Raw genomic sequence first — 13,470 nt, 5'->3', positions numbered from 1 at the left:
ATCTTAAATGGTAAATAAAGTTAATGTGTGGTAGGAATGAGAACCTGTGATGCTTAATTTTAATTATCATCTAAACACAATCTGGAGTTACTGGGAACACTGTTTCGGTGAGAAATGTAATTAGGCTGGTAAGTAGGCACAGCATGCCCAGTCAGGAGTTTTCTTATTTGGGCTGAGGAGGGAAGAGCCCCCCTGAATGGAGGCAGCACTATTCTACAGGTTAGGTCCAACACTAAATGAAACTGAGAGCATAAGGGAAGACATGCACGGATGCACTCGGCTTCCCTCTGGTCCTGACTGTGGCTGTGACTGGCTGCTTCAGGTTCCTGCTGTCTCTGCTGCAGTGATGAACTGGAATCTGCAATTGTAAGCCAAAGAAACCTTCCTCTCTTAAAACTGTCCCATCTCGCCGTTTCTTCTCCGCAAGTGGAAACGACAGTAGGATGGGATCTAAAAATGACGTCTGCAATATTATCATTATGGTGTCCTCACACACAAAGCAGAGAACTGAGTGGGTCTCAGACATTCTCACCGAACGCCTGTTGTAAGAAGTCATATTCTCCAAGACAAAGATTATCCACGTGTTCAAAGACACGTCACTGTTTTTGTGTTGTGACAATTCTATAACTGAAAGTAGAGAACAAAATGTAGTATTTTCCTTAATATAAAAAATATTTACCTCATGAACAAAATGCCTCATTTTAAAAAAAAAAACATGTAAAATGTCCTATCTTTATAAAGCATACTCTCATTTCAGTTTACTAAAGGTATTTTTGTATAGAAACCAGGTGTTCTACAAGAGATTTCAGTTACATGTAAGATATGGCCAACTGACAAGCACTGCACTTTTAAAAAATTTGTTAGTGGTGAAACAAAGACCCACCCTACATATTTGAGCAAATCCTTAAACATCAGTAGTCTGAAATTTTTTAACTTGTCAAGGGTTAAATGTGGCATTGCTGATGTAGCTATAACCAGAACTGTGTTCGATTTTGGCCACCAAGTGTGTTGAGGAATGGGTGCTCAGTGTCAATGATACAGAAAGATCATGGCACCTACACCAGTCAGGCAAATGTTGGTAAAAAGCTAATCTCCCTGGAGAGAAAGCATAGAATTCCATAAGCTTTTATTTGCTTTGCTAAACACTAATCCTTGAAATACAAAACCCAGTGACTTCAAACAACAGCATACAGATTCTACTAAAACAATCACCAAAAAAATCCCATGGCATACCCAACAAGAAACACAGAGCAGATGTAGGAAGGAAACTTTATTCTGGAAACTAGTCAAAACTTACCAGAGAAGCAACTGAATAGCATTTTAGGGTCCACTGTGGGAAAAAATAAATGTGTTCCTCTTCTACAAGAACAGAACAAGCTTTACAGAACAAAGTGACAGTGATGTGCAGATGTGACAGTGATGATAGAATCACTGGACTTGTCTTCTTCCCCCTTTTAACTTAGAACCCATTTGGTTCACTCTGCTGGGGCTTTCTCAGCAATCTTTCCATTTTTCCACTTTTCCCTTTTTAAGTTATTATCCTGAATCCACCAACATTTCTTAAAGTTAGTTACAAGCCTCCCAAGTTGATCGGAGGAACCTTTTCAGGCCTATCTATTCTTTGTTGACATCTTAGAAGTCATTACTGGAGTAGTCATAAAGTGAGGTCTACTAAACCAGAGGATGGGATGGGGTGGGCCAGTGGCCTCCAACAGAATGCAGCCCAGCGGATGGTTACTTCACCCTTATTCCTATACTCAACTCCATTCATCTGCACGAAGTTAACAAAAGTGATTAATAAAAAACAAGACTATTTGTTCAGAAATGGAGATGCTTGAAAAAAAAGACTAAACTATTAATAGACATCAGTTGTAGAATTAGTAGGAAAAAAATAATATCTAGCTATTTTTTTAAAACTAAGGTCACAGTCTTACCATGAGCAAAGGTATGAAATAAAGCTTAAAAGCAGGCAGGATGTCTGCAGTTTGATCCTGTAACTAAACCTCATCCTCCTCAAGCACTTGACAGCTGTAAGGCCTCACTCAGATGGCACGAGAACTTGGACTTTCAGATCACCAACAGGAGCCACAGTTAGATTGTGGTTACTCAATTGACATATTCAGTCAGCGCCTATAAGGACCTGGGCGCAATCTCACTTATCACAACTGTATTGATCTCAGTCTGCAAGCACAGAATTTGAAACCAGGAAAGTTAAGTGATGTGTCCCAGACCATACCACTGGTTAAAATGGCAGAGGTGGGACTGAAAGCACCTTGGCTTCATGTTTTCCGGGGGTATCTATAGGGCTGGAAGCTAGAGAGACATAGGACATGTCTCTGGGCATGTCCAAGAACTGGGCTGTCATTTGGTGAGCTCAAGATTAGGAAGACACTACGTCCGAAACGCCTCCAAACCTGGACCCTCCCTCTGCACAGGCCCTCCTCGCGCTAACTTATTCCTGCAGTCCCGAGACCACACCACGGGAAGCAGTGGCAGCATGGCCGCCTGCGAACCAAGGACACACTGTCTGGGTAGGGTGGGCACGAGAGGTTCCACTTCCGGGTGGTCCCTTCCCACCCCCATACCCCCCCCCCTCCGAGCCCGCCCGGACTCGCTTCCGCACGTCGCCGTGACGTCATTCTCCGCCGCCACTACCTACAATGGCAGGAGGGTCCTCTGAGATCTGTGCGGCCCTGGGTGGCCTCAGCAAGCGGAGAGTGCAGAGGGCTGGAAGGAAGGACAGGGCGCGTGGGGCGACAAGCCCGGGAGTCCTCAGAACTGGCCGCAGCGGCCAGAGCGTGCCCACCGAGGAGCCAAGCGTCGCTAGTAACCGGGCCGCGGCTTCAGTGGAAACGGACGCTCCGCCCCTGTCGGCCCGCCCCGACGCAGCTAATTGGCCGGGGCTCCAGGGCGCGAGCGCTGTTCCTGCTGCGATTGGCGGGAGCGCGAGGGGGCGTGGCCGGCGGGGCGCTTTGTCTCTGCTCTCCTCTCTCTGGTTTGGCTTTTTTTTTTTTTTTTTAAGATATTGCTTTAGCTTTTGTGTATAGTCACCGAAAAGCTCAACCGCTGTCATCCTGGCGGGGAAGGAAGGTCCATTCCGAGTCTCCTGACACTAGATCGAAAAATGGCCTCTCTCCTGGCGCAGTGGCTCGATGACAGCCTGGTCTACAGAGGGAGTCTAGGACAGCCAAGGCTGCACAGAGAAACTTTGTCTCCAAAATAAAAGAAAAATGGCCTCTGCTTTTCCCCCCCAGAAGGGATTTGGAAAAAGCCAAGTCAATGCAATTGAAAACCTCCTTTCTAATGTCTTATTATCTACGCCCCTCCCCCCAATCCTTCCCTGGGCCTCGGGTTTCCCTCTTAAATGACAGAGTTAGCATGTTCTCTAAAATGCTGCCCGGGTCCCAAGTTCCTTAGATAAAGCTGCTATGCTTTCCAAACTATTGAACCAGCAAAATCAGATATTGGTGGAGAAAGGGAGGACCTGAGAGTGAATGTTTTTAAGAAGAGATTTCTTTTTTCTGCTGGAGAATTCAAAAAAGAGCGTGTTAATGCATCAGCTTGCCTGTTTCCTTCTACAATTGTTGTGGAAGGGTGTTAGCCGCTAGAGGGCTTCTCTATCCGCGATGGTTCCCACATACCGAGGCAGAGACCTTTTAGAATTATGAAAGCTTTAAGGCACCATGACTAGGCGGGTACCAACACTCTAAAGCTACGTTGCTATTTCCCAGATACACACCCCATGTTACCTGCCATAACTGGGCTGTTCCATCGGGCCAGCACTCATGGCCACATGCTCATGGTCCATATTGTCCCATGGTGACTTCCTTTTCTCTGATTTTCTTTCCTACCTCATGGTCCTCATCTGTCCCTAAGCCTGGGAATCTAAGCTCCATCTACTTCTACTCTGTTATAGGGTTCTAGCTATTTTTTTGTTAAGATTGGGATGCAAAATATTTAACTTGTATATTTTTAAAATTATGTTTCTTTTTTACATATACATTTATATTATTACACATATATACAATAAACTACCTACAGCAAAATGAACCACAAAACAATCAGGAATTACATAAATGTTACATTCATAGTGTTTTGCCTATTTGTATTTGGCAACCTTGAAGAAAATATCTTTCCTATCTTGGTAAGTCTAAAATTCTGAATGCAAATCGATATCTATCATATCTCATCTCTATCAACTAAACATCTATCTAGACCTAAAAAACCCTAAACAACTAAGCCTAATTGTAAAACTAAACTATCTGGTCTTCAACCCCATCAGAGACCTAAGAAGGAATAAAATTAATTACCTGAGTAAACAGGAAGTGCAGGTTAGCAGCTTCCAAAATGAAAAAATGACAAGCTTAATTTTGATACATTGGTATAGAATTCAAATTTAAGATTATTCTTCACACATTATATACATACATACATACATACATATGTATATTTCTACTCTAATATGAAGTATTGTACCCATACAACTCAATTTTAATACAAGGTTTTCTTCCAATACTTTGAAGGTGCTATTGCAGGCTGTTTAGGATAATTAAGTAATACAAGTTAATTGTTAGTTGATCAAATCATGGTTATGTCAATTACTAGTCTATTTTTATCACAACAATATAATCCTAGATTTTACAGATATATAGGATTTTATAGAAAGATAAGGTAAAATAGTCTTCAAAAACCTCAGAGACATACAGAATATGGCATTTATAGATGTCTTATTATTTTAAAGATTCTTTGACAATAAGACAAGTTCTAGCTATTTTTATTAACCAACCAACTTTAAATTGGGTAGCAAGGTTTACACAGCATCACTTGTACATGAGAATATGCTTGTCTGGATAGCAAGCAGATCTTGGGGCCAGTATTTAGCATTTGAACACATAGCAACAGATCAACCGCAACATACAATAAAGCTAGAGAAGTTAGAGTGTGCACAAGTATAAGTCTGTTGCTGGAAGTAGTCCTACAACATGAGCCGAATATGAAACAAAATTTAAGGGTTTATAAATTGACCATAATAAATTAATCAATACACCAAGTCACATCTGTTGGGATAAGTAAACAGAAGTATTAATAGATTGATAAATATCTGGGCCATGAAACCCTCCTAATCCATTACATGAACCATCAATAAAGTATCTGTCTGTGGAATGAGAGAAGGTTGGACAATTTTTGTAATCACACATTCCATTGGTATGAGAAAATTTCCTAGCCTACCAGCTGGATAATGATTTTCTATTATTCCATAGTAATCTACAAATGTAATTTGAAAATCTATGGAATTCTGTAACACTCTTAAAAATGGATTGTTCATTAAGGGTAACAATACAGCAAGGATCAAATCCATATTATTGTAGACATCAGGTCTTCCCAAGATTTACTAATTGGGGGGGGAAAGTAAGATAAGCAATATTTTCTGGCCTTTGTTGTATAAAGAAATCCATTCCAAAGGCTTATGCTTTTGTGCTATAACACCTGTAGGAGACAATTTGGTGAGAAAAAAAAAACAAACAAGCAACTTTAAAGGAAGTGAAGGAGCCACATGATACTTTTTAAGGCTGCATTCAAACAGCTGAGGTTCTCCTGCATCTCAAGGTTATATGTAAGGACTGTCCGATGTCACCTCTCCTTCTACAGTTTTAAATAGATTGGCCAGTGCATAAAGTTAGCTTTGTCATAGGCTTTGCTAAGTCCACACCAGGAAGTGGATATTTAAGATAGATTACCAAATTTCGCCCCACACTTGAGCATCATTTTCAGGCAATGGAGGGTGCCTAGTTAAAGGAAGCCCCAGTAAGGGCGCTGAGGGAAGCATCTGGTGTGCCTTCAATGGTGCTGCTTTTAGTTTTGATTTTGCATGAATGAGGAGAAATCTCCTTTTTTGCCTCTTTTACCAAGTTTAAGATTTGATCAACCAGCTTGTATTTATGCAAGGAATCTCTTCTTCATGATTAATATTCTCCTTATTTTCCTTAAGTATTTTAACAACTGTCCAAATGAATGTCCAAGTGGCCCCAAATCGAACAGGAAGCTTTTCCCTTGTTCATATGCCTTGTCAATATGCTTGCATACGTGAATATTTATCTGGCATAACTAGGGCTCAGGGGTTGCATAGTCATGTACACATATCCAGTCGCTCTGTTATCATTTGTGTTATAAACTGTCTCCTCCCATTGGATTAACTTAAGCGTTTGTTGATAGCGCTTACTTTCCCCACCTATGGGCCTATTTTTGGACTTTACATTCTAGTCTAGACATATGCTAATACCACATGTCCTGAATTACTGTAGTTTTACATATCTCAAATTATGGCCATAGGATTTGATTGGTGGTTCACAGAGTCAGACAAAGACTGAAAAAAATAATCTCACAGAAGAGGTCCACATCACTTTTATGGATAGAGTGTTTGTTAGTAGGTATCTTAGTTCAGCCTAGATTAGGTTGTTTAAACAACAGAAACTTATTTATCATATTTCTAGACTCTCAGAAGTCCAAAATCAAGAATCAACCAATTTGGCTGCTAATGGGGTGTCTGTTCCTAATGCTTACAGGTGGTTGGATTCCTCCCTGCCCTGGCCTCACTTGGAGCAAGTAAAGAAGCAATGTCTCAACTGTCTCCTACAAGGGCACTGACTTAATCATGAGGACTCAACTCCTTTAATCAAATCAGCTCCTACAGCCCCTCTCCTAGTACCTATTGCTTTCTTTGTATTTTATTCCTCAGTGTATGTATGTGCGCCTGCATGTGTGCGTGCGTGTGTGTATGCATGTATGCATGCGTTCAGACAGGCCAGGGTCATGACGTATTGGTGGAGTCAGAGGACTACTTTCAGGAGTGGGTTCTTGCCTTGCACTTTGCTGAGGCGGTTGCCTCTCTTGACGTTTCTGCTGCCCAGCATACCCCACTCTAACTGGCTTTTGCAGCAGTTGTTTTCCTTGTATTTACTTGTCACCTCCTTGGCCCAATTCTGTTATAGTCAAATGAGGAAAACAATCTTAAAAGCTCCTTGATAAAGAATATGTGCTTAGAAGTATTTTAAAGGTGTCTACATTTCTTGGGGAAAAAGAAAAAAAAGACAGAAAAGATGATACAGAAGATGCAGAAAGAGTTGCTGAGTCATGAGAAATAAAGAAAAGCGATCACAGCTACAGTCAGACTTTTAAAACAACACAGTAGTGGGTTATTCAAGAAAACTGGACAAAGATAAAGGAAAAGAAAGATCCCGTGGAGTTCTCGGGTCTGCGGGATACAGGAGACCTCGGCTGTAACCTGTTGGAAGGAAAAGAGGTTAGCACTCACCAGTCACCTAAGATCAGTGGAGGGATTAGGTTTTACATCAGATTCAGAAGGAGACAAACAGAAGTGAGGTGGCCTGAGCTTTGAAGAGCTTTGAAGAGCCACCACTGGAAAGGCAGGGAAGACTGGTCTCACCTTGACTTACAGAGTCAGAACTTGCATGTGAAGAGGAGATAACTTTAAGTCTAATACCATTTGAAAAGCAATAAATCTCTTCCGTGGCATCAAGGCAGGGAAGTCTCACGAGTCAGTTCCCTTTGCTGAGGGTTTGTCTTGAAAATTTAGAGACCCAAAAAAAAAAAAAAAAAAAAAAAAAGAAAATTTAGAGACCCAGATGCCTGCGCCACTTGAACAGGGGAGGGAGCCCTAATCCAATTTCTAGAACTTTCAATTGGTTGGCTGACATCTGGGAGAAATGAAATACTAAGAACAGAAATAGAGGAGAGGAAACAAGTATGACCTGCTACCGCTTCCTGGTGTGACCACAGGCTGCAGCGGAAGCTGGCAAAGCCCTGGGATGCCAGAGGCATACTGAGCGCAGGGCCAGGGTGGTAAGAAAGCTGAGCCGGAGAGGAGAGAGAAACCCTATGCTGCTTCTGCGTGCTGCTCGCCAAGTTCCTCTGCTTATTTTTCATCTCTTAAAAAATTCCCTTATGTTTCTGCTCTCTATTTTTCACTTCTGAAAAACGTCTATAGCAAAAATATCAACATCGTATGTCTATCTGATGCTATGTTCTATCAGACTTAAGCAGATATAGCGATATTTTATAAAAAGCAAATTTATACCATTTAATAGCATTTCCCCCATTCTTCATATTAAATTGTTATTAATAGTAATATTTATTGGTCATTCATTTAGCAAATCTCTCCCTCCCTTCCTCTCTCCCCTTCACTGTATGTGTGTGTGTATGTTTGTGTTAATAAATTATTGCCACTGTGAAATAAGCAAGAAATGGGGGGAGGAAGGATTTATGCCATAAACAAGTAAATCTCTTGAGTTTGATCCAAGTCTCAAGAGTTTAACTGATGTGACCAAACTCCTGCGGATGATGAACAGAACCAACCTCCCCCTGCTTTTTACATGACGTGGTACAGTCTACTGACTTTCACAGAATGATTCAGACAACCGTGACCTCAGTCCTACGCTTAAAATCAAAACAGGCTTTATTAAAATGGCCTTCAAACAATATCTACCTAAATTTGATCTTTAATTTACTCAAAAGGGGAAACATACGTTCCTGAGCCTTGTGAAGCAGGGTACGCAAATGGACTTTGAAAACTGCAAAAGCAGGGCCAGTGAGATGCCTCAGTACACGAAGGCACATGTGACCAAACCTCGGGACTGAAATCCAATCCCTGGGACCAACATGGTGGAATGACTGCCACACACTCGTACACACACACACACACACACACACACACACACACACACACACACACACACACACACACCCTCACACACCAAGTAAATAAATGTAAGACATTTTTAAACCTGAAAAACACTATACCAACATCTTGGTCCTAATCATTTCTGAGACTCCCAGGTCTTATTGTAAGAAAGTCTTCACGTGATCCTAATTCAGTGTGTCCTTCTGCCCTGGGACATGTCCTTGTCTTATGCAGTTTGGGAATCTTTTCATCACCAGTTCCTCAGTAAGTACCCTGTGTGAGCCACTTGGTTTGCTGATGTGCTCAGTTCTGCCCTTTGTTCCATTTCACCTCACCTCTTGCTCTTCACTGCCATGGTTTGACAAGGCAGACACTCAAGTGCAAATGGCTTTCTAGGCATTATATGGACCCTACACCTTAACCCTCAGATTTGAAAGTGAATGTAAATTTGAAGAGGATTTGATCAGGGAGGTGTGGAATTTACTCTCCACCTTAGAAAAGCCTTACATTCCTAGCTCTATCGTTTGCCCCACGTCTAACTTGCCATATTTCATAAATGCTGCATGGACTTTGTATCTCAGCCACAGATGTGTATTTTTTTTTCTCTTCTTTTGAGTGGTCCATAAAAACCAAAGTGTCCAAACCTTTTGACCCGAGATTTCAGATCTGTTCCCTTGTCTGGCTCTGCCAGGTGTGTCACTGGTTTTTCCCATGGCTCTGTCCCAACAGTCTCCATGAAAAGAAACGCACAGGTTCATCAAAGGCCAAGCTGGCCAGCAGATCAGACAGTGAACAAAAAAGGGTTTTGTTCTTCAGTTACTGAAATCATATAACTTTATTGTCTTGGAAGAAGATAGAAGCAAAGCAGAGTCCTAGAGTTTATAGAACATTGAAATGAGCCATTGGAAATCACATTGCTAGGTTTCTTAGGCTCTTCAGATATCATCGGCTCCTACTGTGATATCCGCTGAATACAAAGGACCAACTGTTCATTCAGGGTCACTCTTTATCAGCACAGAACACTAAGCTCAGGAATGACTTTTAATCACTTGGCCAAATCACTTTCCCCCAGCTTTCATTTTTGTCTCCTGGAGGGTCAGCCAGATGACTGAAGAAAGCAGTAAGAGGAGTCCTCAGTACCTGGCCTGGCCCAGGCATAGCTGCTGACAGCAAAGTGGGTTCCGCAGGGAAGTTTCCGAAGTGGATGTGATTTCCCAAGGCACTGTCGGAAAATAAGCGAGTCACTGGGACTCCTGTATGGAACAGATGATGAGAGTGGAACCTAGGAAGGTGACCAGAGGGAAGATCTGGGCCAGAACTAAGGAGATAGACAGTAACTAGATAAAACTGGGCATCACGCCTAGACTGTCAACATGAACTAAGCAAAGCTCCAGCATGCCTACTTGGGTTTAACCAGATGAAGTTGGACCCATTTAAGGTGTTCTTTGCAAGGCTACGTGTGTTCTGTATAGAGCCAGTACCTTCCACAGCCGCATCCTGATATCAGGATCTATGATAACAACAGCCATTGTCAACTGTTGATAAAAACAGAGAGAGACTAAATAGAGTCCTGAGTTGTCCTCTCATCCGATGAGCGATTTCCGTACACGACACCAAGAAACACGATGTGCTTATGACGTAAGAGTTTGATTTTTATCCGTATTGCTTTACTGCTAGGACTTCTTTTTCTTAAAAGCACAAGAGACTGGCATAAGGAAATAAAATGCTAAGGAAAGTTGGAAGGAAGTGCTTTGTCCTGCTAAGTGACTCGCCATCCCTGGCACACACCCCAGTGGAAAAAAACCCACACTGGGAAGGAGCCTCGGAAGGCACGGGTTGGTGTGATCCGAGCTGCAGGTGAACAATGGCAGTGCATTCTCCAGCACACCCAGAGGAACACCAAGACCCAAGAGCTGCCTGTCAGGTGAGAATGAAAGTGCAAATGTCCCTGAACAGAAGGGACTCTTTCTAAGGACAAGAGATGGGGTATGCGTTTCATATTACAATCCAGGCTCCCTCAGGATCTAGCTCTTATTTCTCCTGTGAATGCGTTTGTTCATTCAATAAATATTTATTTAGATTTGACAGAGCTAGGTGCTGGGGAAGTTGTTAGCAAACATAAACAGGTCCCTTCTCCCACATAGCCACCACAGGAAGCCAACATTGGCATATGATGTAAATGACAGTGGACCCAGGATGATGCTTCAAAAGAGAATGCAGATCTCTGATTCTGTCAGAGTGAGGGAGAGGGATTGACTTAGCTAGGATCTCCTTCAAAGTTTCTAGTCCGTACCTGGAATTTGGAAGAAAATCAGGTTAAAAGTACGAAAGGAGGTTCTCTGCACAGTGACATCATCAGGGAAGTGTCCCCTTCACCATCTCCAAATATGGCCATTAGCTCTTACCTCTGCAATCACTGCTGGGTTCTCCAAGGGTGGTCCTACCCTCCAGGCCACTGCTCTGCGGACTCTCCCACCCTAATGCTCTCTGTATGGCCTACCATCTACTCATCCTTCCCAGCTCAACTCAGATGGAGACTCTTTCCCTTCATCCCTCCTGAGCCACAGAGAGACACTTCCTAATGTGACTCAATCGCTGCTTCTGAGGCTTAACCCTTCTTAGGTTAGCATTCATCCTGTTAGGCTGTGAGCTCCTTGGGAACAGGGGAAAACCTGTTTGGTTTGTTTTGAGATCATAAGCATTTCCCACAGTACATGAGTCTATGAGCAATAAATATTAGTGAGAGGGAAAAAGAAGAGTTGTATGCCTTAGCAGTGGTAATAACAGTGATAGCTAATATTTAAATGCCACTTTCCAAATGGTAAGGACTGTTGTAAACATTTGAACACGCTCCTCAGCCAGCCTATATGGTGGACATTAGTCTGTCTTACAGAAGCTATTTAGACTTTTGTTCCTGATCTGTAAAATGCAAGGGTAATAATACTTACCTCTTAAAATGAGGACTATGAAAAGTGCTATGGGTTGAATACAAAATACCCCGCCCCAGAGGCTCATGGATTAAAGCCTTGGAGTTTAAAGCTGGTGGTACCATCTGGGAAAGCTGTGGATACAGTGGGAGGTGGGGTCTAACAGAAGGGAGGAGGTTACTAAGGTCATATCTGTGCAGCTTATGCTAGGCACCCAGCCCATGCCTTTGCCATTTGTTTGCTATGACATAAAGACATCTCTGAACTGTAAAGTCTACCCCTGTGGTGCTCTACCCAAGCTCATGGGGTCAAGCAAACTCAACCCTTAGATGCCCACAAGCTCAAATAAATATTTCCTCCTCTTTCAAGTTTATGTCCATCATCTTCCATGGGAACAAGGTAAATAACTGACACAGGAAGGAAATAAAATGCAACATGGTAATTACTGGCTGAAGACTCCATGCTCTTATGATGATGTGCGAGGCGAAGCCAGGAGCCCAGAGCCCTAGTTTAGAAGACCCCAGTTTCTAGGGAAATACGAATGACATTGAACCTACACTGAAGAAGTCCATTAGAGTATAACATAGACTTAATGTGACTTCCACATTGAGAGAAGTGGCAGGTTTTTCTTTTCTTGGCCTGAGACCCTCTCCCTCCCTCACAGCGCTCAGAAGGGGGCCACAGCTGGGCAGAATGTCCAAGTGGCTGACGGTCTCCAGATGTGCTCTCTCTGAAACCTTAACCCAATAAATAAGATTTTAGCATTGGAAAAGCTTCACAATAACTGTCACTGTGTGTGGAGCCAGTCAGCAGGTCCAACCTTTTGACAGTGACATAAGCGGTTGTCATCTACACAGTTCCATAAGCTACAGGTTAGACACACCTGTGAGAGAAAGACAGTTCCTGAATATAAGTTGATAGCTAAGAGATGCATGGTAAACAGTGGAAGTTGAGCCCGTTGTTCTCATCTTAGCACTCTGCTACCACTACCAACGTTAAAAGGCTTTAAGCTTTTCCGAGCCTTGGCTTTGACACTGTATTAGTTACTTTTCTGCTGCTGTAATAAAAAACTATGACTAAAGTAACACAAAGAAGAAAGGCTTTATTTGGCTTAGGGTCCCAGAGGGACAAGAATCCATTATAGAGGTCGAAGACCCAGATAGTTTAGTTTTACAATTAAGCTTAGTCGTTTAGGGGTTAAGATATTTTTAGGTCTAGATAGACGTTTTTACGTTGATAGAGATGAGATATGATAGATATTGATTTACAGTCAGAATTTTAGACTCACCAAGATAGGAAAGATGTTTTATTCAAGGTTACCAAATAAATTTAGGCAAAGCACTAGGAATGTAACACCAATATAATTCCTTGCTTTTTGTGGTTCTTCTTGCTGTATGTAGTTTATTGTATATATGTGTACTGATATAAATGTATATGTAAATACATAAAATTTTTAAAAAAGAATCCACTGTAATGGGAAGGCATGGCAGCAAGCAGCCGGCATGAGTGTGGGAACAGGAAGCCGTTTCTCAGCCATAGTGTGGGGACAGGAAGCTGTTTCTCAGCCATAATCACAAAATAGATAAAGTGAACTGGAAACGGCAGGAAGCTTTAAACTCTCAATGCCTACCTCCAATGAGATTATTTTCTTCAGCAAGGCTGTACCTCCTAAGCTTCCCAAAAAAGTGCCACCAGCTTGGGACCAAGTATTCAAATGTCTGAGTCTGTGGGGGACATTTCCTATTCTGCCACCGCAGTCACTCATAAGCTAGGGATAATACACGCCACCATTCAATAAATGTGCTCTTTCCTTCCCCTGCTGGCTACCTATCAGAACTGAAAAGC

At 42.2% G+C, this 13,470-nt stretch overlaps 1 protein-coding gene across 7 annotated transcripts in view; it reads right to left on the bottom strand.

Annotated features, from left to right (window-relative positions):
* Positions 1-2,885, bottom strand: part of ODF2L (outer dense fiber of sperm tails 2 like) — a 34,734-nt gene extending 31,849 nt beyond the window's left edge. For 3 of the 7 annotated variants that reach the window (XM_084757287.1, XM_084757293.1, XM_084757291.1), the window contains exon 1: positions 2,660-2,885. The gene's annotated coding sequence lies outside the window, so the exon portion shown is untranslated. Of the gene's footprint in view, positions 1-1,297; positions 1,331-1,934; positions 2,517-2,659 lie in introns of those variants that run through there. The other 4 variants (XM_084757288.1, XM_084757289.1, XM_084757290.1 and 1 more) reach the window with 3 other exon arrangements.
* Positions 2,886-13,470: the final 10,585 nt, after the last annotated feature.

This window comes from Acomys minous (genome assembly GCF_964271855.1).
Source record: "Acomys minous genome assembly, chromosome: 14".
NCBI classification, from domain to species: domain Eukaryota; kingdom Metazoa; phylum Chordata; class Mammalia; order Rodentia; family Muridae; genus Acomys; species Acomys minous.
Note: the sequence above shows the minus strand (reverse complement) of the source record. Positions and strands in the feature narration are given on the sequence as shown.